The sequence below is a fragment of the Pseudophryne corroboree genome, unplaced genomic scaffold, assembly GCF_028390025.1.
Source record: "Pseudophryne corroboree isolate aPseCor3 unplaced genomic scaffold, aPseCor3.hap2 scaffold_542, whole genome shotgun sequence".
In the NCBI taxonomy this organism is placed as follows: Eukaryota; Metazoa; Chordata; class Amphibia; order Anura; family Myobatrachidae; genus Pseudophryne; species Pseudophryne corroboree.
In genome coordinates this window covers 432,514-437,630 of record NW_026970143.1, presented here as the reverse complement: position 1 = coordinate 437,630, position 5,117 = coordinate 432,514, and the positions used below count along the sequence as shown (strand labels likewise).

At 49.9% G+C, this 5,117-nt stretch overlaps 4 non-coding genes across 4 annotated transcripts; all 4 read left to right on the top strand.

The window, feature by feature from the left end:
• The first annotated feature begins 723 nt into the window (after positions 1–723).
• On the top strand, positions 724–886 carry LOC135032380 (U1 spliceosomal RNA). Its single transcript, XR_010227920.1, has one exon. It is a non-coding gene; the product is annotated as a U1 spliceosomal RNA (small nuclear RNA).
• A 675-nt stretch (positions 887–1,561) lies between these two features.
• LOC135032348 (U1 spliceosomal RNA) lies at positions 1,562–1,725 on the top strand. Its single transcript, XR_010227889.1, has one exon. It is a non-coding gene; the product is annotated as a U1 spliceosomal RNA (small nuclear RNA).
• A 152-nt stretch (positions 1,726–1,877) lies between these two features.
• Positions 1,878–2,040, top strand: LOC135032381 (U1 spliceosomal RNA). Its single transcript, XR_010227921.1, has one exon. It is a non-coding gene; the product is annotated as a U1 spliceosomal RNA (small nuclear RNA).
• Positions 2,041–4,005: 1,965 nt separating this feature from the next.
• Positions 4,006–4,169, top strand: LOC135032357 (U1 spliceosomal RNA). Its single transcript, XR_010227898.1, has one exon. It is a non-coding gene; the product is annotated as a U1 spliceosomal RNA (small nuclear RNA).
• Positions 4,170–5,117: the final 948 nt, after the last annotated feature.

Sequence of the window (5,117 nt, the reverse complement as noted above, 5' to 3'; positions counted from 1 at the left end):
ATCGGATGACAAGGTATTCGACCAATTCTTGAATACTACTACTCACCCATGCACATGTATTTGTATTCTGTCCGCGGCGGGAAATGAATAAACAACCAGAATCCTTTTGGGGATTTGAAACCATTTTGTCGAGCTGGCCCAGACTTTCTCAAACAGAGATGGAGGAACGTTACATCAGCTTTCATTATATATCTATATATACATACATATAGACCCCTTTGTCAGGAACAGCAGGGTCTTCAGTGATTTTAATATGTCCATAATATCCACAATCATGTACTGAATGCTCCTTGCCAATATTGGATCTAATCAGGAAACTTATGGTCGACATAAGTATCAGTATCCGTGTCAGTATCAGTGTGTAGTAACTGGGCAAAATAACATTTTTGCGACCCAGCGGGGCCTGAGGGAAAAGAAACATAGCCATGAATATCACATCTATTCTCTACGTCTGTGTCTGGGACACAGATTTATCCAACCTTACTCTGATATTACTGAAACATTTACCCAGTCAGTTATCGGTGGTGCCAACAGGGCCACCATCATATGTCTGCATTCCTAATATAGTTTCCTCTTGGGAAAAACAGGTCAGATTTCTTTGTCTCAGATCTTCCTCTAGCCTTGTTCTTCTTTTGAGAGTTCCCTTGTGCTGCCTCAGTTGGATCTCCTTCACTTGACAGGGGGGTGCCCGAGCAGCGACCCTCCCCAGCTCTAGCCCAACTCCTACTTACGTGCCAAGTGAGATACTATGATCAGGAAGGTGCTTCTCCCAGGGCAAGGCTCACCCATTGCACTCTGGGTGTGCTGCTCCTGCGATTTCCCCAAATGTGGGACACTTGACTGCATAATTTGTGTTTCCACTGGTCTGCTTTCATATAATTCAGATCTCTTTGTCTCAGGTCTCTCTCCAGCCTAGTTTGCTGTCTGTTTCCACTTCTTTTTTTTTTGAGCCCCTCCCTTCTATACCCTTGTGCACTATCCTGACTTCTCCTCCTGTCTGCTTACTTTGTGCCTTCCAACGCACAATGCGAACTACAGGTAGTGCTGCAGTGCCCACACCCTTTTACTTGCCTTACAGAGCAGCTCTGGAGCTGTTACAGTGCCCAGCTGCTGCAAGAAATCAGCTTGAATGCTTCAGGGGCTGGGGCATAGCCAACATGAGCCCCACACCGAAGGAGGGTGGAGGTGTTTAATGCGAACTAGGGGTCATCCAAGCGCCGCAAAAGGCCGCCATGCCCTGCACGCCCCTTTTCTCTTTTCATATGCAGATGAGGGTTGAAGCCAACTTTGACCCACTGCTTGGATGACATCACCGTATGCAAATCCATCTGCTGCAGGCCTTCCCCCAGGAATGCTTGTACTAGTTGTTGCATTTGGTTTGTTGTTTGGGGGTGCTTCAGTATTAGGCAGCCTTCTGCCCTCCCATGTTCATCTGAAAATATGTGTTCTCCCTGCAGTTGTTGTCCCCAGATGAGAGTTCCCTTGTGCTGCCTCAGTTGAATCTCCTTTACTTGACAGAGATGTGCCTGAGCAGCGGCCCTCCCCAGCTCTATCCCAAATCATACTTATTTTGCATAGGAGATACCATGGTCATGAAGATTGTTCTCCCAGGGTGAGGTTCATTCATTGCATTCTGAGTATGCTAACCCCTGTGATTTCCCCAAATGTGGGAAACTCGACTGCATTATTTGTGGTAGTGGGGGACTGTGTTTGTGCTTTCCTCTGGTCAGCTCTGGTAAAAGTCAGATTTCTTTGTCTCAGATCTTCCTCTAGCCTTGTTCTTCTTTCGAGAGTTCCCTTGTGCTGCCTCAGTTGGATCTCCTTCATTTGACAGGGGGGTGCCCGAGCAGCGACCCTCCCCAGCTCTAGCCCAACTCCTACTTACCTGCCAGGTGAGATACTATGATCATGAAGGTGCTTCTCCCAGGGCAAGACTCACCCATTGCACTCTGGGTGTGCTGCCCCTGTGATTTCCCCAAATGTGGGAAACTTGGCTGCATAATTTGTGTTTCCACTGGTCGGCTTTCATATAATTCAGATTTCTTTGTCTTAGGTCTCTCTCCAGCCTAGTTTGCTGTCTGCTGGCATACTCTCTCTCTGTCTCTCCAAAGGGCCTTGTGGGGAAACTGTCTTCAGAAAAAGCATTCCCTGTGTGTGTAGTGTGTCGGTACACGTGTGTCGACATGTCTGAGGAAGAAGGCTATATTAGAGAGGAGCGGGAGCAAATGAACGTGGTGTCTCCGCCGACACCTGATTGGATGGATATGTGGAATGTTTAAAATGCTAGTGTAAACTCATTGCACAAAAGATTAGACAAGGCAGAAGCTTTGGGACAGTCAGGGTCTCAACCAATGCCTAATCCTATGTCGCAGGGACTGTCAGGGTCTCATAAGCGCCCACTATCCAGATTGTTGACACAGATACCGACACGGATTCTGACTCCAGTGTCGATTACGATGATGCAAAGTTACAGCCAAAATTGGCAAAATACATTTGATATATGATTATGGCAATAAAAGATGTTTTGCACATCACAGAGGAGCCCCCTATCCCTGACAAGAGGGTACATATGTACAAGGGAAAGAAGCCTGAGGTAACCTTTCCCCCCTCACACGAGCTGAACGAGTTATGTGAAAAAGCTTGGGAATCTCCTGCAGATTTCCAAAAGGATTCCCCTTTCCCATCAACGGATAGGTTACGATGGGAATCCTCCCCTTGGGTGGACAAAGCATTAACACGCTTATCCAAGAAGGTAGCCCTCCCGTCCCAGGATACGGCTACCCTCAAAGAGTCTGCTGACCGCAAACAGGAGATTACCCTGAAGTCCATTTATACACATTCAGGTACCTTACTCAGACCGGCAATTGCGTCGGCCTGGGTGTGTAGTGCTGTAGCGGCATGGACGGATACCCTAGATAAGGCTACTATTTTATTGCCCCTGGGGCATATAAGAGATGCTGTCCTATATATGTGTGTATGCAAACTACAGGTGGTGCTGCAGGGCTCACACCCTTTTACTTGTCTTGTAGAGCAACTCTGGAGCTGTTACTGGGTCCAGCTGCTGCAAGAAATCAGCTTGAATGCTTCAGGGGCTTGGGCATGGCCAACATGAGCCCCACACTGATGGGGGTGTATAAAGCGATCTAGGGGTCATCCAAGCGCAACCCCACAAAGGCCGCCATGCCCTGCGTGACCATTTTCTCTTTTCATATGCAGACGAGGGTTGCAGCCAACTATGCCCATTGCTTGGATGACATCACCGTATGCAAATCCGTCTGCTGCAGACCTTTCCCCAGGAATGCTTGTACTAGTTGTTGCATATGGTTTGATGTTTGAGGGTGCTTCAGTATTAGGCAGCCTTCCGCCCTCTCATGTTCATCTGAAAATATGTGGTCTCCCTGCAGTTCCCTTGTGCTTCCTCAGTTGAATCTCCTTAACTTGACGGGTGTGTGCCCGAGCAGCCGCCCTCCACAGCCCTATCCCAGCACATGCTTTTCTTGCGTATGAGATCTCTTGATCATGAAGATAGTTCTCACAGGGTGAGGTTCATCCATTACATTTTAAAGTAGGAAGGTACAAATTACATATTCAAATTACATATATGTGCTGGATTCAAATGTTTTCCCCCCTTCCTTTCTCAATTGTGCCCATCAGCAGCTATTCTAATGTTGCTGCCAATGGGTGTGACACATTCATTTCTTCTGTGGGGTACACTGGACTCCACAAGGATTCACATTGGGGTGTAGAGTAGGATCTTGATCTGAGGCACCAACAGGCTCAAAGCTTTTGACTGTTCCCAAGATGCTCAGCGCCCCCTCCTCTATAACCTCGCTTCCATGAACAGGGAGCTCAGTTTGTAGTTGGTGCCTTCAGTAGCAGGCCACTTAAGAGGGGGCTGCCTCAGGCAGCCTATTCTTAGCTATTAATTTTGACAAGAAAAGAAGAACTTTTATTTATAAGAATCTACAAGGGCTGCAGCGGCCCTCCCCAGCCCTATCCCAAATCATACTTATTTTGCATAGGAGATACCATGGTCATGAAGATTGTTCTCCCAGGGTGAGGTTCATTCATTGCATTCTGGGTATGCTGACCCCTGTGATTTCCCCAAATGTGGGAAACTCAACTGCATTATTTGTGGTAGTGGGGGACTGTGTTTGTGCTTTCTTCTGGTCAACTCCCCCCTCTTCCTGCTGTGTTCGGCCACCCCCTACCCCCTCCCCTCCCTGCCGTGTGTCCGGTCACCCTCCCCTCTCTGCTGTGTGTCCAGCCACCCCCCCCCCTCTCAGCTGTGTGTCCGGCCACCCCCCCCAGACACGCAGCGCCTGACACACACAGACATGCAACGCCTGACACGCATACGCATATGCAGCGCTGGACGCACACGCACACAGCACCTGACACACACACACACACACACAGCACCTGACACACACGCACACACACAGCACCTGACACACACACACACAGCACCTGACACTCACACGGACCTGACACACGCGCACACACTCACACGCAGCACCTGACACACGCACACACAGACGCAGCACCTGACACTCACACGGACCTGACACACACGCACACACTCACACGCGGCGCCTGACGCACATAGACACGCGGCGCCTGACGCACATAGACACGCGGCGCCTGACGCACACGCGGCGCCTGACGCACACGCGGCGCCTGACAGACACGCGGCGCCTGACACACACGCACAGGCAGCGCCTGGCACACACGCACAGGCAGCGCCTGACACACACGCAGCGCCTGACACACACAGACACGCAGCGCCTGACACACACAGACACGCAGCGCCTAACGCACAGGCAGCGCCTGACACACGCAGCGCCTGACACACGCAGCGCCTGACACACGCAGCGCCTGACACACGCAGCGCCTGACACACACACGCACCTGACACTCACATGCTCCTGACACACGAAGCATGATGGCCTAACAGGAGGCTTTAAAATTTTCTTTCTAGTGACCTTCGTTTGGGAGAAAAATGCAAAGGTACAAGACAGCTTTTCCTTGCCAATATCTCTCTTTTGCAAAGAGCTGCGCATTGGAAAATTCAGGGCTATGTCGTGTAGATGATGGCCTAACAGGAGGCTTTAAAA